This window comes from Somniosus microcephalus, chromosome 4, assembly GCF_052327205.1.
Source record: "Somniosus microcephalus isolate GS21.2 chromosome 4, FLI_Smic_1.0, whole genome shotgun sequence".
Classification (NCBI taxonomy): domain Eukaryota; kingdom Metazoa; phylum Chordata; class Chondrichthyes; order Squaliformes; family Somniosidae; genus Somniosus; species Somniosus microcephalus.
This window is the reverse complement of record NC_140990.1, coordinates 31,605,910-31,632,514: the sequence shown is the minus strand read 5'-3', so window position 1 is coordinate 31,632,514 and position 26,605 is coordinate 31,605,910. Positions and strand designations below refer to the sequence as shown.

The following is a 26,605-nucleotide window of genomic DNA, read 5'->3' as shown; positions in this document are numbered from 1 at the left end:
TCGGGAGACGGCCGGTGCTGCAAAGCAGGTCGGCGTTCGGACAAGCAGAGGGAGGGAAAAGTCCCAGAGAGTCCGGCGGGAACGAGTCTCCACCTGTAAATAAAAACCGCGGAAAACAGCGTTGTCAGCAGCAGCAGCGGCGGGAAAGCGCGGGAAGCGCCATTTTTTCTGCAGGAAAGGAAGGAAAGCGCAGGAGGCACCATTTTTTCCCCCAAGATGCCTAAGCCTCGCAATATTAATGTTTTCAATAACAATATAGAGAATTGGACCACATATGTGGAAAGAGTGGAGAAATATTGCACAGCGAATGAAATAAAAGATGATAAAAAGGCATCGGTACTTTTAAATCTAATGGGCGCAAGGACATACGGGCTGTTACAAAACTTAATCACTCCAGCCAAGCCGATGGACAAGAATTTTAAGGAGATTGTTGATACCCTACACTGCCAATTCGGGACAGGACTGGCAAATTCTCTACGAGACAAAGTCGTCTGCGGTCTCCTAAGTGAAGGAACACAAAAAAAGCTACTTTCTGAGAAAGATTTGACACTGGACAAGGCTTTCAGTGTGGCTGTATCATACAAAGCAGCAGCAAGAGGAGCTGCAAAGATACAGCAAAAGCCACGGGACTTCAGCACCCATGAAATGACACGGGGTTTCGAGAGATGTTATCGCTGCGGCAGATCCACCCATGACCAGAGGGACTGCTGGTTCAAGGACAAATCATGCAGGTAATGCGGAAAGATGGGACACATTACATGTGTATGTCAATCTGGAAAAAAAAAATCCACTGACAGAAAAAAAATCAATAAGGCAAAGTACAGAAAGGTACAAATGATGACGGACAGTAGCTCCAAAGACCAGAAGAGCAATAGCGACTCCGGAAACAAGAGACTGAGCTCTCTCAAATTACATAATGTAATTGCCAAAGAAGATTACCAGACCATTTGGGTTACCCTCACGATAGCGGGGTCCCCAGTTAAAATGGAGCTAGATACAGGATCAGCCCTAACCGTCATAAGTCGACGGGATTACGAGCGGCTATTTCCGCATATACCTTTGAAAGACACATCCATTATCTTGAAAACATATACGGGGCAGAAAGTGTACCCAAAAGGGAAAATAAAGGTGCCTGTTGTATACAACGGCAAGGAAATACAGAAGTTGTATTTATATGTTCTGCAAGATGGTGGTCCACCACTGTTGGGACGTGAATGGATCAGGAATACATTTAGACTGGCACTCCATTCAGGCACTGACGGTGACCAGTAAGGAAAAAAATGATGATGACGTCATACCTGAACGATTAAAAGACATCTTGGCCAACGCCAAGGAAGTGTTTCAAGAGAAACTAGGAACCTTGAAAGGCATCACCGCCTCAATAAAAGTGGAAGATACAGCAATTCCCAAGTTTTTTAAGGCAAGGCCGGTGCCATACGCAATTCGTCCAGCAGTCGAGGCAGAGCTGGAGAATTTGGAAAAGGCAGGCGTATTATCCAAGATAGATTGGAGCGAGTGGGCAACACCCATCGTCCCGGTCATGAAGAAAACGTTGAATAATGATAAATCTGAAGAACAGAGAAAAATTCGCATCTGTGGAGACTTCAAGGTGACTGTAAACCCGGTCCTTCACACGGTATAGTATCCTCTTCCGAGGATAGAAGATATTTTCGCCTCACTATCCGGAGGGAAACGTTTCACCAAAATTGACTTGGCACAGGCATATCTACAGATGGAGGTTGAAGAGGCCTCTAAAAAGTATCTCACGATAAATACACACAAAGGCCTGTACCAGTACAATCGACTGGTTTTCGGAGTAGCATCAGCTCCAGCTATCTGGCAAAGAGCTATGGAGCAAGTCCTCCAAGGGATTCCGGGGACTCAATGCTACCTAGACGACATCCTTGTAACAGGAGAAAACGACAACGAGCACCTTGCCAATTTGGAGCAGGTGCTCACTAGGCTGAGAGAACGGGGCCTATGATCAAATCGCCCCAAGTGTGAATTTTTCTAGAAATAAATATCATATTGTGGCCACATAATTAATAAGGAAGGGTTGCATAAGTCACCTGAAAAAATTGAAGCGGTCATAAAAGCCTCTGCACCTGAAAATGTTTCACAATTAAGGTCGTTCCTGGGATTGATAAATTACTATCATAAATTTTTACCGAACTTATCAACTCTTCTGCACCCTCTTAATGAACTGCTACAAACAGGAGTAATTTGGAAATGGAGCGAAGACTGTAAACGTGCCTTCCATAAATGTAAAGACTTAATCACGCCAAGGAAGTTTTGGCTCATTACAACCTATCACTGCCAATCATACTGGCGTGCGATGCATCCCCTTACGGCGTAGGAGCGGTATTATCGCATAGATTCCCTGATGGCTCGGAACGGCCGATAACTTTTGCGTCACGCTCATTGAACTCAGCTGAGCGTAAATAGGCCCAAATCGACACTCAGCCTGGTATGGGGAGTGAAGAAATTCAGCCATTACCTACACGGACAAAAATTTACCTTGTTGACTGACCATCAACCCCTCATCTCCATATTCAACCCTAAAAAGGGTGTTCCCATTATGACAGCACAAAGGCTACAGAGGTGGTCCCTTTTTCTAGGGGCACACCAATATGACATAGAATACAAAGGATCAAAACAGCATGGGAATGCTGACGGTTTATCGCGCCTACCGTTGCCAACGGTAGAAGAGGCACCTACAGTAGACCCAGTGGAGATGTTCCACTCTACCATAGTCGAATGTCGACCAGTAACAAATTCTGCCATTGAAAGGGAAACGAGAAATGACCCGACTCTCTCACGAGTCTACGATTTAAGAGTGAAGGGATGGCCAGCACATGGCGAACCACTGTTGCCAGCATTCTCGCAAAGAAGAGAACAGCTGTCAGTGTGCCGAGGAACCTTGATGTGTGGATCCAGAGTGGTGATTCCACCCAAACTCCAGGATAAAGTGCTAAAGGAGCTTCACGAGGGGCATCTGGGTGGAGTGAAAATGAAGAACCTAGCCAGGGCGTTTGTATGGTGGCCAGGTATCGATGGAGACATCGAAGAAATGACCAAGAGCTGCCTAGGATGCCAGAAGGTCCAAAACGCTCCACCACAAGCCCCTCTACATCCATGGGAGTGGCCCTCATCTCCATGGCAAAGGGTACACATTGACTTTGCTGGTCCATTTATGGACTCAATGTTCTTAATCGCGGTTGATGCACACTCCAAGTGGCCGGAGGTAATAAAGATGTCCTCCACCACCACAGTATTAAGGACCATATTTGCCAGGAATGGGCTGCCTGAACAGATCTGTTCTGATAATGGACCGCAATTTGTGTCCGAAGAATTCAGGAAGTTCTTAAAAAACAATGGGGTTAAGCACTACACGTCCGCCCCATACCATCCCGCCACCAATGGATTGGCTGAAAGGTTTGTCCAGACCTTCAAGAAGGCCATAAATGCCATGGGTAATGAAGACATAAAACTTCAGCATAAGGTAGATAACTTCTTGTTTGCATACAGGAATGCAACACATATGGTTACAAACCAAACTCCCGCCATGATGTTCTTCAATAGAAGCCTAAGATGCCGGCTGGATTTGATCAAGCCAAACATCAGACGGGACGTGGAGAACCGGCAATTTCAAGGCATGAATGAAAGGCCAACTGGAACCTTCCAGATAGGTCAACAAGTTTTGGCCCGGGACTACCGTACCGAGAAATGGCAGCCTGGAACTATTTGCACACGACTAGGACCGCTGATGTATACCGTGGACATTGGAGAAAGCATAATAAGGCGCCATGCTGACCAGATCATAGATTCATCCGAAAAGGGACAACCTACACCACAACTCTATAGGCCTAATGATGAAGTAGAGATACCCATAGTATCTACCTCCGATCCGGTGATACTGGAACCAGATGAACCCGACACTGGCATCCAAGCCGAATCAGCCTTACCAAAAGAACCTACTACACCACCAGAAACTACTACGCCACCGAGGCGTTATCCGGACCGAGTCAGGAGGCCTCCAGAGAGACTGACTTATAATTGATTAACTGCAGCAATGTGTAGATTATTGTTCTTGTAACATGTAATTAATGATTACTTAAAATATTATGTACTGTAGTGTATGTGCCTTTAAGAGCCCCTGTGTACTGTAATGCCGGTAATGGCCGCTCGGGCTATATAAGCCTGTATATTGTGTTGTATCAGTTAGTTCACCTCCAGACTTTGTTCAGTAAACACCTGTGAAACCAACTCCTGCCTTCAGTGTCTCTATTAACACACGGACACAACAAGTACCACTTCCTTAGTGATTTTGATTGTGTTTAGCTCCTCCCCCCCATAGCCCCCTGTTTGTCCAGTGTTGGGATATTCTTAGTGTCCTCTACTGTAAAGACTGATACAAAATATTCATTCAGTGTTTTTGCCATCTCCATATTTCCCACCATTAATTTCCCGGTCTCATCCTCTAAGGGACCAACACTTACTTTAGCCACCCTTTTTCTTTTAATATAACTATAAAAACTCTTACTATCTGCTTTTATATTTTTTGCTAATTTACTTTCATAATCTATCTTCCCTTTCTTAATCAATCTTTTTGTTATTTTTTGCTGTCTTTTAAAGTTTTCCCAATCCTCTATCCTCCCACTAGATTTGGCTACCTTATCTGCCCTTGTTTTTAGTCGAATACTATCCTTAATTTCTTTACTTAGCCATGGATGGCTGTCTTTTCTTTTACACCCTTTTCTTCTCAGTGGAATATATTTTTTTTGGAAGTTGTAAAATAACTCCTTAAATGTACACCACTGATCATGTATCGTCTTACCCTTTAATCTATTTTCCCAATCCACTCTACTCAATTCCGCTCTCATACCTTCATAGTCTCCTTTATTCAAGCTTAGCACGCTTGTTTGAGATTCAACCTTCTCACCCTCTAATTGAATATGGAATTCAACCATGTTATGGTCACTCATTCCAAGGGGATCCTTTACTAGGACATTTTTAATTAATCCTGTCTCGTTACACAGGACTAGATCTAAGGTTGCTTGCCCCCTGGTCGGTTCAGTTACATACTGCTCAAGAAACCCATCCCTAATACACTCAATGAACTCATCCTCAAGGCAGCCCTGCCCAATTTGATTTGTCCAATTAATATGATAGTTAAAATCCCCCATAATTATAGATGTTCCCTTATTACAAGCCTCAACTATTTCCTGATTGATACTCCATCCAACAGAGTTGCAACTGTTCGGAGGCCTATAGACTACGCCCACTAGTGTTTTTTTCCCCTTATTATTCCTTACCTCCACCCAAACTGTTTCATTATCCTGATCTTTTGACCCAATATCATTTCTCTGTATTACAGTGATTCCTTCCTTTATTAACACAGCCACCCCACCTCCCCTTCCTTCCTGCCTGTCCTTCCTGATCGTTAAATAACCTGGTATGTTTAATGCCCAGGCATTGTCACCCTGCAGCCATGTTTCTGTAATGGCCACAAGATCATACCCATATGTAGTTATTTGTGCCATTAACTCGTCTATTTTGTTACGAATGCTACGTGCATTCAGATAGAGAACGTTCAAATATGTTTTGTGACACTTAGTTCCTGCTTTTGCCCTTTTTATTACTTTACCTTTTACTCCATACCTTCTGCCTCTTCCTGACACGCTCTGGTTTTTAATTTCCCCGCTGCTACCTATGTCTATGACCTTCTCTGTTGTCATTTTTATTATTTGCTCTCTAGGAACCTCCCCCCCACTAGTTAGTTTAAAGCCCTCTCTACAGCCCTAGTTATATGATCCGCCAGGACTCTAGTCCCAGCACTGGCCAAGTGAAGCCCATCCCAACGGAACAGCTCCCTCCTGCCCCAGTACTGGTGCCAGTGTCCCAGGAAGCAAAACCCATTTCTCCCACACCAGTCTTTGAGCCACGCATTTAACTCTCTAATTTTATTTGTCCTAGCCAAATTCGCTCATGGCTCAGGTAATAATCCAGAGATTATTACCCTTGAGGTTCTGTTTTTTAATTTGACCCCTAGCTGCTCATACTCCTTTAACAGAACCAGCTTCCTAGTCCTATCTACGTCGTTTGTACCAACATGGACCACGACAACTGGATCCACCCCCTCCCACTGCAAGTTTCTTTCCAGCCCAGAGGAGATGTCCTTAACCCTGGCACCGGGTAGGCAACACAGCCTTCGGGACTCTCGCTCTCAGCTGCAGAGAACTCTATCTATCCCCCTAATAATACTATCCCCTACCACTACAACATTTCTATTTACTCCCCCCTCTTGAATGGCCCCCCATTCCACGGTGCTGTGGCCAGGTTGCTCATCCTCCCTGCAGTCCCTGCTCCTGTCCCCACAGGGAGTAAGAACCTCGAACCTGTTGGACAAGAGCAAGGGCTGCGGCTCCTCCAGCTCTACCTCCTGGATCCCCGTACCTGCCTCACTTGTAGTCACACCGTCCTGTCCCTGACCATGGGCTACATCTGAATTAATTAACTTCATAGGTGTGACCACCTCCTGATACACAGAGTCCAGGTACTTCTCCCCCTCCCTGATGTGTCGCAGTGTCTGAAGTTCAGACTCCAGTTTATCAACACGGAGCTGGAGTTCCTGTAGCAGCAGACACTTGTTACAGACGTAATCACCGTGAGCCTCAATGGGGTTCACCGGCTCCCACATCTCGCAACAGTAACACATCACCTGCTCCATTCTATGTAATTAATTAAATTTTTTATTGTTAGTTATGGACACCCTCTGCCCGATTTTAGATGCTAGTATCCCCTTTAATTAATTGGATTTAAATTAAATCAATCCCTCTAATTACACCAGTTAAATGGTTTACCAACAGTCACTCTGCACCAGTGTGAACAAGCTGGTGTGACAGGAGGTGGGATGACTGAGTGAATCCCTTCCCACACACAGAGCAGGTGAAAGGCCTCTCCCCAGTGTGAGCTCGCTGGTGTCCCTTCAGCTCCCCGGAGCTTTTAAAGCTCTTCCCACAGTCAGAACATTTAAAGGGTCTCTCGTCAGTGTGAACTCGCTGGTGTACCAGCAGGTTGGAGGGCTGAGCGAATCCCTTCCCACACACGGAGCAGGTGAACGGTCTCTCCCCAGTGTGAACTCGCTGATGTACCAGCAGGTGGGATGACTCAGTGAATCCCTTCTCACACTCAGAGCAGGTGAACAGCCTCTCCCCAGTGTGTAGATGTTGGTGTCTCTTCAGCTCCCCGGACTTTTAAAGCTCTTACCACAGTCAGGACAGTTAAACGGTCTCTCGCCAGTGTGAACAAGCTGATGTGTCTGCAGGGTGGATGACTGAGTGAATCCCTTCCCACATTCAGAGCAGATGAATATCCTCTCCCCAGTGTGGAGGCGCTGGTGTTGCTTGAGCTCCCGGGGGCTTTTAAAACACTTCCCACACTCAGAACATTTAAAGGGTCTCTCATCAGTGTGAACAAGCTGGTGTCCCTTCAGCTGCCCGGAGCTTTTAAAGCTCTTACCACAGTCAGGACAGTTAAACGGCCTCTCATCAGTGTGAGCTCGCTGGTGTTGCTTCAGTTCCCCGGGGCTTTTAAAGCTCTTCCCACAGTTAGGACACTGAAATGGTCTCTCATCAGTGTGAACAAGCTGGTGTCCCTTCAGATCCTGGGGGCTTTTAAAGCTCTTCCCACAGTCAGAACATTGAAATGGTCTCTCATCAGTGTGAACAAGCTGGTGTCCCTTCAGATACTGGGCACTTTTAAAGCTCTTCCCACAGTCAGAACATTGAAATGGTCTCTCATCAGTGTGAGCTCGCTGGTGCCCCTTCAGTTCCCGGGGGCTTTTAAAGCTCTTCCCACAGTCAGAACATTGAAATGGTCTCTCATCAGTGTGAGCTCGCTGGTGTCCCTTCAGATCCTGGGGGCTTTTAAAGCTCTTCCCACAGTCAGAACACTTAAAGGGGTTCTCTCCAGTGTGAACTCGCTGGTGTCCCTTCAGCTGCCCGGAGCTTTTAAAGCTCTTACCACAGTCAGGACAGTTAAACGGCCTCTCATCAGTGTGAGCTCGCTGGTGTTGCTTCAGTTTCCCGGGGCTTTTAAAGCTCTTCCCACAGTTAGGACACTGAAATGGTCTCTCATCAGTGTGAACAAGCTGGTGTCCCTTCAGTTCCCTGAGGCTTTTAAAGCTCTTCCCACAGTCAGAACACTGAAATGGTCTCTCATCAGTGTGAACAAGCTGGTGTCGCTTCAGCTCCCGGGGGCTTTTAAAGCTCTTCCCACAGTCAGAACATTGAAATGGTCTCTCATCAGTGTGAGCTCGCTGGTGTCCCTTCAGCTCCCGGGGGCTTTTAAAGCTCTTCCCACAGTCAGAACATTGAAATGGTCTCTCATCAGTGTGAGCTCGCTGGTGTCCCTTCAGATCCTGGGGGCTTTTAAAGCTCTTCCCACAGTCAGAACACTGAAATGGTCTCTCCCCAGTGTGAACTCGCTGGTGTGTTTGCAGGTGGGATGAACAAACAAATCCCTTTCCACACACGGAGCAGGTGAATGGACTGTCCCTGGTATGACTGTGCCGTTGAACTTCCAATGCAGACGGGGAACTGAATCCCTTCCCGCCGTCCCCACCTTTACCCAGTTTCTCCCCGGTGTGACGGTGCACGTGTCTCACCAGGTCAGGCAATCGGCTGAATCCGCGTTCACACACTGAACACGTGTGCGGTTTGTCATCGCTGCGATCGCTGCTTTGTCCTTCCATGTGCAAAGGCCGATGATATTCAGGTCCTGATGAATCGAGTGACTCTGTCAGGTCTTGACATGACATTTGGTCTGAGCTTCCCGCCTGTAACTGCTCCACTTCTATAACCCTGTAAAATGAGATCAGAAAAGGATCAGAGGCAAACAGTTGTTTAATTTTCCTCTTTCCGACCCTAGGGGCAGTGAAGCTGACTTTCAGGCCCCAGCTGCTGCACAGGTTGGTTGAAAGGATCAGCAGTAATGGTGGCTGTAATACCCATAAGCCCCAGTGCTCCAGAAAGCGCTCTGTTGAAGCTGAATCCCGCGCATGTGCTCATGGCCCCCGCGCTCTCCCTCCTCCTCCACAATCGCCCGTCCCAATCGGTCCGCAACACGCATGCTCAGCACACAAAACCCCGTGGTTGGAACATCGGGCGCGCATGCGGAGCCACAACATCTGGTACGTGTGCGCGGCTCAGGTGGGGGCGAGTCGGTGTTTCGCCTCAGCCGCCAGGGAGGTGCGCATGCGCAGGACGACCCAGCATTCTTCCTGTCAGCAGTCACTCCCTCGTTTCTTTAATAAGAACAGAAACTGCTGGAAATACTCAGCAGGTCAGGCAGCATCTGTGGAGAGAGAAACAGAGTTAACGTTTCAGGTCGATGACCTTTCGTCAGAACTGCTTCTTCTTTAGTGTCAGCCAGTGGCTCAGTTGGTAGCACTCTTGCCTAGAGTCAGAAAGTTGTGGGTTCAAGTCCCACTCCAAAGACTTAAACACAAAAATCTAGCCTGACACTCCAATGCAGTGCTGAGAGAGAGCTGCACTGACGGAGGTGCCGTTTTTCGGATGAGACGTTAAACTGAGGCCCCGTCTGCTCTCTCAGGTAGATATAAAAGACCCCATGACACTATTTCAAGAAAGAAAGACTTGCATTTATATAGTGCCTTTCATGACCAGCAGATGTCTTGAAGTGCTTTACAGCCAATGAAGTAGTCACTATTGTAATGTGGGAAAGAGCAGGGCAGTTATCCCCAGTCTCCTAGCCAATGTTTATCTCTCAATCAACATAAAAAGATAGATTATCTGGTCATTATCACATTGTTGTTTGTGGGAGCTTGCTGTGTGCTAATTGAGTGCCACGTTTCCTTTATTACAACAGTGACTACACTTCAAAAGTACTTCATTGGCTGTAAAACACTTTGGGATGTCTGGTAGTGGTGAAAGGCGCAATATAAATGCAAGTCTTTCTTTCTTCACTGGTCTCACCAGCAACCTCTTCTAGCTGATGGTTGATTGACATTACAAGAGGATTTGAGTACAGGAGTAAAGAAGTCTTACTCCAATTATATCGGGCCTTGGTGAGACCACACCTGGAGTACTGTGTACAATTTTGGTCTCCTTACTTAAGGAAGGATATACTTGCCATAGAGGGAGTGCAACGAAAGTTCACGAGATTGATTCCTGGGATGGCGGGACTGTCGTATAAGAGATTGAGTAAACTAGGCCTGTACTCTCTTGAATTCAGAAGAATGAGAGGGGCTCTCACTGAAGAATACAAAACTATTACAGGGCTTGATAGGGTGGATGCTGGGAGAATGTTTCCCTTGGCTGGGGAGTCTAGAACCAGGGGCCACAGCCTCAGGATAAAGGGTCGGCCATTCAGGACTGAGATGAGAAGAAATGTCTTCACACAGAGGGTGGTGAATCTTTGGAATTCTCTACCCCAGAGGGCTGTGGAGGCTCAGTCATTGGGTATATTCACAACAGAAGTTGATAGATTTCTGACCAGTAAGGACATCAAGGGATATGGCGATAGGGCCGGTGAATGGCATTGAGGTGATGATCAGCCATGATCTCATTGACTGGTGGAGCAGGCTCGAAGGGCCGAATGGCCACTCCTGCTCCAACTGGGGACAGCGAGAGTCCGCGCCTGCGCACACGGGACTGCGGTTTAGGCCGAGTCCGGCACAGCGACCCCTCCCGGTCACCAAGGGTAATAACCTGCGCATGCCCAGAGGAGACCAACCCCCCTCCCCCACTCGGAACTGTGCCTGCGCACTCGGATCCTGTCGGACGGAGTCGGCGCGGGGCATTCCGGGAAAAGGCTTTGGTGTCGGTTATAGAGTCACGATTGGTGACGCAAAATGAGTTTTCTCCACTCTGATTGGGTGGAGAATCGCGCGGAGTGGGGGGGAGGGGTGGATCGCGAGAGAATAAAGGGAAATAGAAAAGCCTGAGAGTCCGCGAGGCCCTGGACCGAGCGGCGTCAGTTGGACGGAGCACGTGATCTCCTCGGGGATACGTGACCCGGGCCCGCGGCCTGATTGACGGGAGCTTCCGACCAATAGGGAGCGAGCGGGGCTGGAGGAGCGAGCCGGCGGCGGGTCCTCCAACCAATCGGGGCGCCCGAGGGGCGGGACTAGCGCTGGCTGATTGTCTGATCCGCAGGGCAGCGAGTTTCTCCAGTCCCTTGTTCAGGGCCCGGGGCCAGGGGAGGCTGTGGGCCTTTATTCCCCTTATTGGACACAAGGCTCTTTGTCTCACAACACACTGGCTCAGGTTTTAATACAGACTTTTTAAATTCATCAATAAAAGCAGATAAACCTCATGCTTCTGTAGAACAAACTTTTTAATATTTGGGAGTAAAAATGCAAGTTTTTTTCCCTCTGGGGAATTTATTATTAGTTTCAGGAAACAACAACAACCACTTGTATTTATAAAGCGCCTTTAATGTAGTAAAACGTCCCTAGGCTCTTCACAGGATCGTTATAAAACAAAAATTGACACCGAGCCACATAAGGAGATATTCGGGCAGATGACCAAAGGCTTGGTCAAAGAGGTAGATTTTAAGGAGCATCTTAAAGAAGGAGAGAGAGGTAGAGAGATGGAGAGGTTTAGGGAAGGAATTCCAGAGCTCAGGGCCCAGGCAACTGAAGGCACGGCCACCAATGGTGGAGCGATTAAAATCGGGGATGCTCAAGAGGGCAGAATTAGAGGAGCGCAGATATCTCGGGGGGTTGTAGGGGCTGGAAGAGATTACAGAGATAGGGAGGGGCGGGGCCACAGAGGGATTTGAAAACAAGGATGAGAATTTTAAGAATGAGACACGTGAGGAAAAGCAGGGAGTGGGGGAGGGTCAAGCACTTATGGGACAGGGTCGCTAATTCTGTTCTGCGACAGTTACTGGGACAGACTGTATCTCCCCTCTCCTCCACACAGGGATTTGTGGTAGTTAAAGGGACAGTGATTCTTCTTGTCCTGTGAGATTGTAATTAAAGGGTCACTACTCTGAGATGGCTGTGAACCTTTAGTTCCGCCAGCCTTTCTAAAACATCTTCCTTTTTTTGAAGATCTGTGTGAACTCGCTGGTGGCTCAGCAGGTTGGATGAACTCTGAAATCTCTTTGCCCAGTCAGAACAGTTAAAGGGTCTCTCAATTGTTCTGGGGCAGGAGGGATCTGGTTAACAGTGATCACAATATCATTAGGTTTAAAGCAGTAATGCAAAGGGACAAAGAAAAATCAATGGTGAAAATACCCAGCTGGAAGAGAGCCAATTTCAGTGATTTGCGAAGGGATCGAGCACAGGTGGACTGGAAACAAAGATTGTCCAGGAAAACAGTGAATGACCAATGGCAGGCCTTCAGGGCTGAGATAGTTCGGGTACAAACCAAACATATTCCCATAAGGAGGAAAGATGGGGCATCCAAAGCTAGAGCTCCCTGGATGAGAAAGGATATCGAGGTTAGAATAAAACAGAAAAAGGAGGTTTACAACAAACGTCAGGTACAGAATACAGTCAAAAACCAGGCAGAATACAGAGAGTGTGGGGGAAAATGTAACAGAATATAAGAAGGGCAAAGAGACATTATGAAAAAAGATTAGCGGGTAACATAACAGAACCCAAAAATCTTCTATAAACATATGAAAAGTAAAAGGATAGTTAAAGGAATGGTGGGGCCGATTAGGGACCAAATTGGAGCTCATCATACGGAGGCAGATGGCGTGGCTGATGTACTGAATGAGTATTTAGCATCTGTCTCCACAAAAGAAGAGGATAAAGTTAATGTCGCAGTAGAGGAGGGGGGAGTAGAGAAATTGGATAAAAATAGATAGAAAGGAGGTGCTAAATAGGTTGTCATCACTCAACGTTAACAAGTCACCCGGTCCAGATGGGATGCATCCTAGATTGCTGAGGGAAGCTAGGGTGGAGATAGCAGAAGCTCTGACCACAATCTTTCAATCTCCCTCAGATTTATGGGAGTGGTGACAGAGGACTGGAGGATTGCAAATGTTACACCCCTGTTTAAAAAAGGGGAGAGGGATAAACCTGGTAACTACAGGCCAATCAGTCTAATGTCAGTGGTGGGTGAACGACTAGAGACCATTGTCAAGGACAAAATTAATTCTCACTTGGAGAAGCATGGGTTAATAAGGGACAGCCAGTATGGATTTGTTAAAGGTAAATCGTGTTTGACTAACCTGATTGAGTTCTTTGATGAAGTAACAGAGGGTTGATGAAGGTAGTGCAGTAGATGTTGTATATATGGACTTTCTAAAGGCATTTGATAAAGTACCACACAAGAGACTTACTCGGAAAATAGAAGCACAGGGAATTAAAGGGCTGATGGTAATTTGGATATATAATTGGCTAAGGGAGAGGAGACAGTGAGCAGTGCTGAGGGATGTTTTTCTGACTGGAGGGAAGTATGCAGTGGGTTCCCCCAGGGGTCGGGATTAGGACCATTGTTTTTCTTGTTATATATAACTGACCTGGACTTGGGTATAGGTGTAAAATTTCAAAGTTTACGGATGATACAAAACTTGGCAACGTAGTAAATAGTGAGCATAGTAGTAGCAGACTTCAGGAGGACAGAGACAGACTGTGAAATGAGCAGACACAAGGCAGATGAAATTAAATGAGGATAAGTGAAGTGATGCACTTTGGGAGAAACAACAGGGAGAGGCCGTATAATCTAAATGGGACTATTTTGAGGGGGTGCAAGAGCAGAGGGACCTGGGGGTCCATATTCACAAATCTTTCAAAGTGCCACGGCAAGTTGGTGAGGTGGTTCAGAAAGCGTATGGGATACTTGGCTTTGCAAATAGAGCCATTGAATACAAAAACAAGGAAGTTACACTAAACCTTTACAAATCACTAGTTAGGAACATAGGACAGGAGGAGGCCATTCAGCCCCTCGAGCCTGTTCCGCCATTCAATGAGATCATGGCTGATCTGTGACCTAACTCCATACACCCGCCTTTGGCCCATATCCCTTAATACCTTTGGGTAACAAAAACCTATCAATCTCAGATTTAAAACTAACAATTGATCTCGCATCAATTGCCGTTTGCGGAAGAGAGTTCCAAACTTCTGCCACCCTTTGTGTGTAGAAGTGTTTCCTAATTTCACTCCTGAAAGGTCTGGCTATAATTTTTAGACTATGCCCCCAGTCCTAGACTCCCCAACCAGCGGAAATAGTTTCTCTCTATCTACCCTATCTGTTCCCCTTAATATCCTGAAAACTTCAATCAGATCACACCTTAACCTTCTAAATTCCAGGGAATACAACCCTAATTTGTGAAATCTCTCCCCGTAACTTAACCCTTGAAGTCCGGGTATCATTCTGGTAAACCTACGCTGCACTCCCTCCAAGGCCAATATATCCTTCCTAAGGTGTGGTGCCCAGAACTGCTCACAGTACTCCAGGTGTGGTCTAACCAGGGTTTTGTACAGCTGCAGGGTTTTGGCCTCAGCTGGAGTCTTGTGTACAGTTCTGGGCACCACACTTTAGGAAGGATGTCAAGGCCTTGGAGAGGGTACAGAGGAGGTTGACCAGGATGGTACCAGGGATGAGGGACTTCAGTTATGTGGAGAGATTGGAGAAGCTGGGATTGTTCCCCTTAGAGCAGAGAAGGTTAAGAGGAGACCTAATAGAGGTGTTCAAAATGATGAGGGGTTTTGATCGAGCAAGTAGGGAGAAACTGTTCACTCTGGCAAGTGGGTCGGTAACCAAAGGTCAAAGATTTAAAATAGTTGCTAAAAGAACTAGAGGGAAATGAGGAGAATTGTTTTCACACAGAGGGTTGTTAAGATCTGGAACGCACCATCTGAAAGGATGCTGGAATCAGGTTCACCAGGAACTTTCAAACGGTCATTGGACATGTACTTGAAGAGGACTAGTGTGCAGAGTTCTGGGGATAAAACTGGGGTTTGGGACTAAATTGGACAGCTCTTTCAAAGAGCCGGCACAGACACGATGGGCCGAATCACCTCCTTCTGTGCTGTTAGATTCGATGATCAGGCTGAACACGCTGGTGACTCTTAAGGCTCTTCAAACTTTTAAAGCTCTTCCCACAGTCAGGACAGTTAAACGGCCTCTCATCAGTGTGAGCTCGCTGGTGTTTCTTCAGTTCCCCGGGGCTTTTAAAGCTCTTCCCACAGTTAGGACACTGAAATGGTCTCTCATCAGTGTGAAGAAGCTGGTGTCGCTTCAGTTCCCAGGGGCTTTTAAAGCTCTTCCCACAGTCAGAACACTGAAATGGTCTCTCATCAGTGTGAACAAGCTGGTGTGTTTGCAGGTTGGATGAATGAGTGAATCCCTTCCCACACACGGAGCAGGTGAATGGCCTCTCCCCAGTGTGAACAAGCTTGTGTCCCTTCAGATCCCGGGGGCTTTTAAAGCTCTTCCCACAGTCAGGACAGTTAAATGGTCTCTCATCAGTGTGAACAAGCTGGTGTTCCTTCAGTTTCCTGGGGCTTTTAAAGCTCTTCCCACAGTCAGAACATTGAAATGGTCAGTCATCAGTGTGAACAAGCTGGTGTGTTTGCAGGTGGGATGAACAAACAAATCCCTTTCCACACACGGAGCAGGTGAACGGACTGTCCCTGGTGTGACTGCGCTGTTGAACTTCCAATGCAGACGAGGAACTGAATCCCTTCCCGCCGTCCCCACCTTTACCCAGTTTCTCCCCGGTGTGACGGTGCACGTGTCTCACCAGGTCAGGCAATCGGCTGAATCCGCATCCACACACCAAACACGTGTGCGGTTTGTCATCGCTGCGATTGCTGCTTTCTATGTGCAAAGGCCGATGATATTCAGGTCCGGATCAATTGAGCAACTCTGTCAGACCTTGACGTGATGTTTGGTCTGAGCATCCCGCCTGAAACTGCTCCACTTCTATAGCCCTAAAAATTGAGATCAGAAAAGGATCAGAGGCAAACTGTTGTTTAATTTTCCCCTATCCGACCCTAGGGGCAGTGAAGCTGATTTTCAGGCTCCAGCTGCTGCACAGGTTGGTTGAAAGGATCAGCAGTAATAGCGGCTGTAATACCCACAAGCCCCAGCGCTCCAGAAAGCGCTCTGTTGACGCAGAGTCCCGCGCATGTGCTCATGGCCCCCGCGCTCTCCCTCCTGCTCCACAATCGCCCGTCCCGATCGGTCCACAACGCACATGCTCAGCGCACAAAACCCCGCGGTTGGAACATCGGTCGTGCATGCGGAGCCGCAACATCTGGTACGTATGCACGGCTCAGGTCGGGGTGAGTCGGTGTTTCACCTCAGCCGCCGGGGAGGTGCGCATGCGCAGGACGACCCAACATTCTTCCTGTCAGCAATCACTCCCTCATTTCTTTAATAAAAATAGAAAATGCTGGAAATACTCAGCAGGTCAGGCAGCATCTGTGGAGATAGAAACAGAGTTAACCTTTCAGGTCAATGACCTTTTGTCAGAACTGCTTGTTCTTTAGTGTCAGCTGTGGCTCAGTTGGTAGCACTCTCGCCTCTGAGTCAGAAAGTTGTGGGTTCATAGTCCCACTCCAGAGACTTGAGCACAAAAATCTAGGCTGACACTCCAGTGCAGTGCTGAGGGAGTGCTGCATTGTCGGAGGTGCCGTCTTTTGATGAGACATTAAACTGAGGCCCTGTCTGCTCTCTCAGGTGGATGTAAAAGATCCCATGACATTATTTCGAGAAAGATAGGCTTGCATTTATATAGTGCTTTCATGACCAGCAGACGTTGTGAAGTGCTTTACAACCAACGAGGTACTTTTGGAGTGTAGTCACTGTTATAATGTGGGAAAGAGCAGCGGAACTATCCCCGGTGTCCTAGCCAATGGTTATCACTCAATTAACATAACAAAAAGATAGATTATCTGGTCATTATCACATTGCTGTTTGTGGGAGCTTGCTGCGCGCGATTAGTGACTTCCGCGTATCCTACATTACAACAGTGACTACATTTCAAAAGTACTTAATTGACTGTAAAGCGCTTTGGGTCGTCCGGTGCTGGTGAAAGGCGCTATATAAATGCAAATCTTTCTTTCTTCACTGACCTCACCAGCGGCCTCTTCTGGCTGTTGGTTCATTGACAGTCAGGAGCCCGCGCATGCGTACGCGGGACGGCGGTTTGTGCCGAGTCCGGCACAGCGACCCCTCCCGGTCTCCAAGGGTAACAACCGCGCATGCCCAGAGGAGACCAAGCCCCCTCCCCCACTCGGAGCTGCGCCTGCGCACTCGGATCCTGTCGGACGGAGTCGGCGCGGGGAATTCCGGGGAAGGCCTTGGTGTCGGTTCCAGAGTCGCGATCGGTGACGCAAAGTGAGTTTTCTCCGCTCCGATTGGGTGGAGAATCGCGCAGGGTTGGGGGGAGGGGTGGATCGGGAGAGAATAAAGAGAAATAGAAAAACCTGAGAGTCCGCGAGGCCCCGGACCGAGCGCAGGCAGTTGGTCGGGCAACGTGATCTCCTCGGGGACACGTGACCCGGGCCCACGGCCTGATTGACGGTAGCTTCCGACCAATAGGGAGCGAGCGGGGCGGGGCTGGAGGAGCGATCCGGCGGTGGGTCCTCCAATCAATCGGAGAGCCCGAGGGGCGGGACTAGCGCCTGCTGATTGTCTGATCCGCAGGGCAGCGAGTTTCTCCAGTCGCTTGTTCGGGGCCAGGGGAGGCTGTGGGCCTTTATTCCCCTTATTGGACACAAGGCTCTTTGTCTCACAACACACTGGCTCAGGTTTTAATAGAGACTTTTTAAATTCATCAATAAAAACAGATAAACCCCGTGCTTCTGTGGCACAAACTTTGTTATATTTTATAGAATCATAGAATGGTTACAGCACAGAAGGAGGCCATTCGGCCCATCGAGCCCGTGCCGGCTCTCTGCAAGACCACTGCAGCTAGTCCCACTCCCCGCTCTTTCCCCGTAACCCTGCAAATTTCTTTACTTCAGATACTTATCCAATTCCCTTTTGAAAGCTGTGATTGAATCTGCCTCCACCACCCTTTCAGGCAGTGCATTCCAGATCCTAACCACTCGCTGCGTGAAAAAGGTTTTTCCTCATGTCGCCTTTGATTCTTCTGTCAGTCACCTTTAATCTGTGTCCTCTGGTTCTCGACCTTTCCGCCAATGGGAATAGTTTCTCTCTATCTACTCCGTCCAGAACCCTCATGATTTTAAACACCTCTATCAAATCTCCTCTCAACCTTCTGTGTTCTAAGGAGAACCACCCCAGCTTCTCCAGTCTAGCTATGTAACTGAAGTCCCTCATCCCTTACCCTTGGAACCATTCTTGTAAATCTTTTCTGCACCCTCTCTAAGGCCTTCACATCCTTCATAAAGTGCGGTGCCCAGAATTGGACACAATACTCCAGTTGAGGCCAAACCAGTTTTTTTTATAAAGGTTCATCATAACTTCCTTGCTTTTGGACTCTATGCCTCTATTTATAAAGTCCAGGATCCCGTATGCTTTTTTAACCACTTTCTCAACCTGCCCTGCCACCTTCAACGATTTGTGCACACATACCCCCAGGTCTCTCTGTTCATGCACACACTTTAGAATTGTACCCTTTAGTTTATATTGCCTCTCTTCGTTCTTCCTACCAAAATGTATCACCGCATTTTTCTGCATTAAATTTCATCTGCCACGTGTCCGCCCATTCCACCGGCCTGTCTATGTCCTCTTGAAGTCTATCACTATCCTCCCCACTGTTCACTATGCTTCCAAGTTTTGTATCATGTGCAAATTTTGAAATCGTCCCTGTACACCCAAGTCTAAGTCATTAATGTATATCAAGAAAAGCAGTGATCCTAGTACCGACCCCTGGGGAATACCACTCTATAGCTTCCTCCAGTCTGAAAAACAACCGTTCACCACTACTCTCTGTTTCCTGTCACTTAGCCAATTTCGTGTCCATGCTGCCATTGTCCCTTTTATTCCATTGGCTTCAACTTTGCTGGCAAGCCTATTATGTGGCACTTGCCGAACACCTTTTGGAAATCCATGTACACCACATTAAGTGCATTGCCCTCATCAACCCTCTCTGTTACCTCATCAAAAAACTCAATCAGAATCAAAGCGGTTTCTGGGGTGCGGGGAATTGTGGGTGCTGCGGCCGCCATTAGTCAGTGGCTGTCGGGAAGAGTTTTATTGCAGGCTGACGGAAGGTAGGTTCCTGGCTGCCTGTGTAGGACTTTTTGTTGCTTCAGTTTGAGCTGGAGTGGAGATGGAGGAGAAGCTGCTGGGTTTAACCCCCAGTACTTCTGAGCCCAGGAGGACCCAACAATTTCCAATGTGGGATTGTCAAGGGAGGTGGATTCTGGGGGAGATTAGATTGCTAAGCAGACACTGTCCGCACAATGTAAAAGAGTATTGTTTTAGGAACAAGTATTTCTATAAAGGCTTTTAATCCGTTTTACATACATATTATAAAAATTAATTCTTGGGATATGGGCATCGCTAGCAAGGCCAGCATATATTGCCAATCCCCAGTGTCCTGTTGAGAAGGTGGTGGTGGGCCTTCTTCTTGAACCAGTGCAGTCCGTGTGGTGAAGGTACTCCCACAATGCCAGGAGTTACCAGATTTTGACTCAGCAACGAACGGTGATATTTGTCCAAGTCAGGATGGTGTGTGACTGGGAGGGGAACTTGGTGGTGATTGTGTTCTCATGTACCTGCTTCCCTTGTCCTTCTACAAACTGTAGGTCGCAGGTTTGGGAGCTTTTGTCAAATTTGTTGTCGAGCTGCAGATGTATAAAGTCTCTCTCCTTCGACCCCTCGCCATCCCACATCTCTCTCTCTCTCCTCCCATAGAGGCTAGAGTCTTGTGTCGGCCCAGACCAGGTGGCAGGTTCCCTGCCCTGAAGGACATCAGTGAACCAGTTGGGTTTTTACGACAATCCAGCAGCTTTCATGGTCACTTTTTTCTGGTGCCGGCCCCACAAATGACCAGATTCATTGAGCTCAATTTCACAACTTGCCTTTGTTGTTTTTGTGTGTTCTCTCTAACGCTCCCTTTTTCCTGTTTTAAATTCATTTTACAGCATATTAGAAAGGGAGGATTTGAAGACGGGAAACTCTAACAAAACATCACATCAAGATCTGACAGAGTCACTTGATTAATCGGGACCTGAATATCATCAGCCTTTGAACATGGAAGCAAAAAGCACCGTTCACAGCGGGGAGAAACCGTATGCCTGTTCTCTGTGTGGATGAGGATTCAGCCGATTATCTGGCCTGTCGAGACACAAGCGCAGTCACACCGGGGAGAAACAGTGTAAATGTGGAGACTGTGGGAAGAGATTCAGTTACCCGTTTGAGCTGGAAATTCATCGACGCAGTCACACCGGGGAGACACTGTTCACCTGCCCCGAGTGTGGGAAGGGATGCACTCATTCCTCTGCCCTGCTGAAACACCGGCGAGTTCACACAGACAAGAGACCTTTTAAATGCCCGGACTGCGGGAAGTGCTATAAAAGTTCCGGGGAACTGACATGCCATCAACGTGTTCACACTGACGAGAGACCGTTCAGGTGCTCTCACTGTGGGACTGGGTTCAGGCGATCATCTGACCTCACTGTACACCAGCGCACCCACACTGGGGAGAGGCCGTTCACCTGCTCCGTGTGTGGGAAGGGATTCACTCAGTCATCCCAGCTCACTAAACACCAGCTTGTTCACACTGATGAGAGACCTTTTAAATGTTCTGACTGCGAGAAGTGCTTTAAAAGCAAAAAGGATCTGCTGACACACCAGCGAGTTCACACTGGGGAGAGGCCGTTCACTTGCTCTGTGTGTGGGAAGAGATTCACTGATTCATCCAACTTGCTGAGACACCAGCGAGTTCACATGTGACTGCAGAGTTTGGATTCTGCTGTTATTGTTGCTGTTAATCACATCCAGGACTGAACCATGTTCATTCTGACAGTTGGGGTTTGTTTCTGCTGATGTTAATAACCCCTATAACTGGGGTGGTATTTAATATTCTTGATAATATTCCGGAGACGTTAAACCGAGGCCCCATCTGCTCTCTCAGGTGGACGTAAAATATCCCATGGCACTATCTTGAAGAAGAGCAGGGGAGTTAGCCCCGGTGTCCTGGCCAATATTTATCCTTCAATCAACATATCAAAAAAAACAAGATTACCTGGTCATTGCCACGTTGATTTTTGTAGGAGCTTGTTGTCTACAAATTGGCTGCCACATTTCCTACATTACAACAGTGACTACAATTGAAAAGTACTTCATTGCCTGTAAAGCGCTCTGGGATGTCCTGAGGTCGTGAAAGGCGCTGTAGAAATACAAGTCTTTCTTTTATAGATGTCAGATAAATCAGCTTTGTTTTAAACACATTGTTGTAGATTTTTGTCTTTCCCACCTGAGTGTTTAGCATCACCTGGCTGGAGCTCAGAAAGGACAATCTGTCGGAGGATCATACGGCGGGAACAGAACTGCAGCCTGGACACAGTCCTTCAGGGCCACACTGAGAGGGGCAAACGGCACTTTGGTCTTTCTCGTCTCTCGGCACTGACAGCAAAGTCGCCGTGAGGGTTAATCTCGAGGCCTGTTAGAAATGTGTCCCAGCCGCTCTCTTCCAGTGGGTGCGGTATATTTGGACTTTCAGAAGGCTTTCGATAAGGTCCCGCATAAGAGATTAGCGTGTAAAGTTAAGGCACATGGGATTGGGGGCAAGGTACTGACTTGGATAGAGAACTGGTTGGCAGACAGGAAGCAAAGAGTTGGAATAAACGGGTCTTTTTCCGAGTGGCAGGCAGTGACTAGTGGGGTACCGCAGGGATCGGTCCTAGGACCCCAGCTATTCACAATATATATAAATGATCTAGACAAGGGAACTAGATGTAATATCTCCAAGTTTGCAGATGACACAAAGCTGGGTGGCGTGTGTGCTGTGAGGAGGATGTTGAGAAACTCCAGTATGATTTGGACAGGTTGGGTGATTGGGCAGAAGCATGGCAGATGCAGTATAATGTGGATAAATGCGAGGTTATCCACTTTGGTGGCAAAAACAGGAAGGCAGATTATTATCTGAATGGCAATAGATTGGGAGAAGGGAAAGTGCAACAAGACCTGGGTGTCCTTGTGCACCAGTCGCTGAAGGTAAGCATGCAGGTGCAGCAGGCGGTTAAGAAGACAAATGGTATGTTGGCCTTCGTAACGAGAGGGTTCGAGTACAAGAACAAGGATGTCTTGCTGCAGTTGTACAGGGCCTTGGTGAGACCACACCTTGAGTATTGTGTGCAGTTTTGGTCGCCTTATCTGAGGAAGTATGTTCTTGCCATGGAGGGAGTGCAGCGAAGATTGTCCAGACTGATACCTGGGATGGCAGGAATGACGTATGAGGAGAGATTGGGTCGATTGGGCTTATACTCGCTGGAGTTTAGAAGAATGAGAGGGGATTTCATTGAAACTTATAAAATTCTAACAGGACTGGACAGACTAGATGCAGGAAGGATGTTCCTGATGGCCAGAGATTCCAGAACCAGGGGTCACAGTCTAAGGATAAGGGGTAAGCCATTTAGGACAGAGATGAGGAGGAATTTCTTCACCCAGAGAGTGGTGAACCTGTGGAATTCTCTACCACAGAAGGCAGTGGAGGCCAATTCATTAAATATATTCAAGAAGGAGTTGGATATATTTCTTAAGGCTAAAGGGATCAAGGGACAGGGTACTGAAATTGGATGATCAGCCATGATCTCATTGAATGGCGAAGCAGGCTCAAGGGGCCGAATGGCCTACTCCTGCTCCTATCTTCTATGTTTCTATGTTAATAACCCCTATAACTGGAGATTAATATTCTGTATAAATCATCTTTGTTTCAAACACAGTGTTTCGAATATTTGATTTCTCCATGATAAGAGAAGACTCATTGATGTTCTGTTACCGACTGTTCCATTTTTGGGCGTTTTCTTACTCTAGATTATTTCAAATCCCACCATGGCAGCTCGGGAATTTAAATTCAGTTAATTAAATAAATCTGGAATGAAAAGCTAGGATCAGTAATGGTGACTATGAAACTATCGGATTGTCGTAAAAACCCATCTGGTTCACTAATGTCCTTCAGGGAAGGAAATCTGGCCTATATGTGACTCCAGACCCACAGCAATGTGGTTGACTCTTAACTGCCCTCTGAAATGGCCCAGCAAGTCACTCAGCTGTAACTAACCGCTACGAAACATAATAAGAATGAAACCGGACGGACCACCCAGCATCGACCTCGGCACCGGCTACGGACATGGTAACGGCACACCCAGCCCAGTCAACCATGCAAAGTCCTCCTCACCAACACCTGGGGACTTGTGCCAAAATTGGGAGAGCTGTCCCACAGACTAGTCAAGCAACAGCCTGACATAGTCATACTCACAGAGTTATACCTTTCAGCCAATGTCCTGAACTCCTCCATCACCATCCCTGGGTATGTCCTGTCCCACCGGCAGGACAGACCCACCAGGGGTGGCGGCACTGTGGTATACAGTCGTGGAGGTGTGGCCCTGGGAGTCCTCAACATTGACTCCGGACCCCATGAAGTCTCATGGCTTCAGGTCAAGCATGGGCAAGGAAACCTCCTGCTGATTACCACCTACCGCCCTCCCTCAGCTGATGAATCAGTACTCCTCCATGTTAAACACCACTTGGAAGAAGCACTGAGAGTAGCAAGGGCACAAAATGTACTCTGGGTGAGGGACTTCAATGTCCATCACCAAGAGTGGCTCGGTAGCACCACTACTGACCGAGCTGGCTGAGTCCTGAAGGACATAGCTGCCAGATTGGGCCTGCGACAGGTGGTGAGAGAACCAACATGAGGGAAAACCCTACTTGACCTCGTCCTCACCAATCTACCTGTTGCAGATGCATCTGTCCATGATAGCATTGGTAGCAGTGACCACCGCACAGTCATTGTGGAGATGAAGTCCCATCTTCACACTGAGGATACCCTCCATCGTGTTGTGTGGCACTACCACCATGCTAAATGGGATAGATTCAGAACAGATCTAGCAGCTCAAAAGTGGGCATCCATGAGGCGCTGTGGGCCATCAGCAGCAGCAGAATTGTATTCCACCACAATCTGTAACCTCATGGCTCTGCATATCCCTCACTCTACCATTACCATCAAGCCAGGGGACCAACCCTGGTTAATTAAGGAGTGCAGAAGAGCATGCCAGGAGCAGCACCAGGCGTAACTACAAATGAGGTGCCAACCTGGGGAAGCTGCAACACAGGACTACATGCATGCTAAAAAGCGAAAGCAGCATGCTATAGACCGGGCTAAGCGATCCCACAATCAACGGATCAGATCAAAGCTCTGCAGTCCTGCCACATCCAGTCATGAATGGTGGTGGACCATTAAACAACTAACGGGAGGAGGAGGCTCCATGAATATCCCCATCCTCAATGATGGTGGAGCCCAGCACGTGAAGCATTTGCAACCATCTTCAGTCAGAAGTGCCAAGTGGATGATCCATATCGGCCTACTCCTGAGGTCCCCCCCCATCACAGAAGCCAGTCTTCAGCCAATTCAATTCACTCCACGTGATACCAAGAAATGGCTGAGCGCACTGGACACAGCAAAGGCAATGGGTCCTGACAACATCCCGGCTATCATGCTAAAAACTTGTGCTGCAGAATTAGCCGCGCCTCTAGCCAAGCTGTTCCAAGCCAATCGATCCGACAATGTGGAAAACTGCCCAGGTCTGTCCTGTCCACAAAAAGCAGGACAAATCCAATCCGGCCAATTACCACCCCATCAGTCTACTCTCAATCATCAGCAAAGTGATGGAAGGTGTCATCGACAGTGCTATCAAGCGGCACTTACTCACCAATAGCCTGCTCACTGATGCCCAGTTTAGGTTCCACCAAGACCACACAGCTCATTACTGCCTTGGTCCAAACATGGACAAAGGAGCTGAATTCCAGCGGTGAGGTGAGAGTGACTGCCCTTGACATCAAGGCAGCATTTGACCGAGTGTGGTATCAAGGAGCCCGAGTAAAACTGAAGCCAATGGGTATACTCCACTGGCTGAAACACTCCTGCAGCAGTTTGTTACAACTGAATGACTTGCTAGGCCATTTCAGAGGAGTCCAACACATTGCTGTGGGTCTGGAGTCACATATAGGCCAGACCAAGTAAGGACAGCAGATTTCCTGCCCTAAAGGACATCAGCAAATCAGGTGGCTTTTTACGACAATCCAACAGTTTCATGGTTACCATCATTGATACTTTTTTTAAATTCCAGATTTATTTAATTAACTGAATTTTAAATTCCCCAGCTGCTGTGGTGGGAGTTTGAATTCATATCTCTGGATTATTAGTCCACGCCTTTGGATCACTAGCTCAGTGACATTACCACCACACTACCGTTCCCTCCAAGATGCACTGCAGCAACTCGCCAAGGCTTCTTCGGCAGCACCTCTCAAACGCGCGACCTCTTCCACCTAGAAGTACAAGGGCAGCAGGCGCATGGGAACACCACCACCTCCAAGTTCCCCTCCAAGTTCACCTCCAAATCACACACCATCCTGACTTAGAAGTATATCACAATTCCTTCATCATCGCTGGGTCAAAATCCTGGAACTCCCTACCTAACAGCACTGTGGGAGTACCTTCACCACACGGACTGCAGCGGTTCAAGAAGGCGGCTCACCACCACCTTCTCAAGGGCAACTAGGAACAGGCAATAAATGCTGGCCTTGCCAGCAATGCCCACATCCCATAAATGAATTAAAAAAAGGAGGGCCAATTTCAATGGGTTAAAAACGGACCTGGCCTGGGTAAATTGGAATCAAAGATTGGCAGGCAAAACTTACATTGAACAATGGGCTGCCTTTGAAGAGGAGATGGTTTGAGTACAGTAGAGGTACATTCCCACGAGGGGGAAAGGTAGGGTAACCAAAGCCCGAGCTCCCTGGTTGATGAAAGAGATAGAGATTAAGATAAAGCAGAAAAAAGGGGCATATGACAGATGTCAGGTTGAGAATACAAGTGAGAACCAGGCTGAATACAGAAAGTTCAGAGGGGAAGTGAAAAAGGAAATAAGAGGGGAAAAGAGGGAGAATGAGAATAGATTGGCAGCTAACATAAAAAGGAATCCAAAAGTCAATAGGCATATAAATAGTAAACGGGAAGGAAGGGTGGGGCTGATTCAGAACCAAAAATTAGACTAAATGCATGGAGACAGAGGGCATGGCTGAGGTACTAAATGAGCACTTTGCATCTGTCTTTACCAAGGAAGAAGATGCTGCTAGTGAGTATAGGAACAGGAGGATAGAGCAGATGAATGCGTGGCTAAAGAGTTGGTGCAGGAGGGAGGGCTTTAGTTTCCTGGATCACTGGGTCTGCTTCTGGGGAAGGTGGGACCTGTACAAGTCGGATGGGTTGCAACTGAAACGGAACGGGACCAACATCCTTGTGGGGAGGTTTGCTAGTACTGTTGGGGGTAGTTAAACTAACTTGGCAGGGGGATGGGATATGGAGTGGAACTATAGTAAGGGGTGATGCACAGCCAAATATAGAGGAAAAAACAAGTCAGCCTGGAAGGCAGAGCAAATATGTAATGGCACAAGGGAGTATGGCAAGGCTGGAT

General features: G+C 47.6%; 1 pseudogene; it reads left to right on the top strand.

The window, feature by feature from the left end:
- Nucleotides 1–16,228: 16,228 nt before the first annotated feature.
- On the top strand, nucleotides 16,229–21,354 carry LOC147118555 (uncharacterized; annotated as a pseudogene).
- The last annotated feature ends 5,251 nt before the right edge of the window (nucleotides 21,355–26,605 follow it).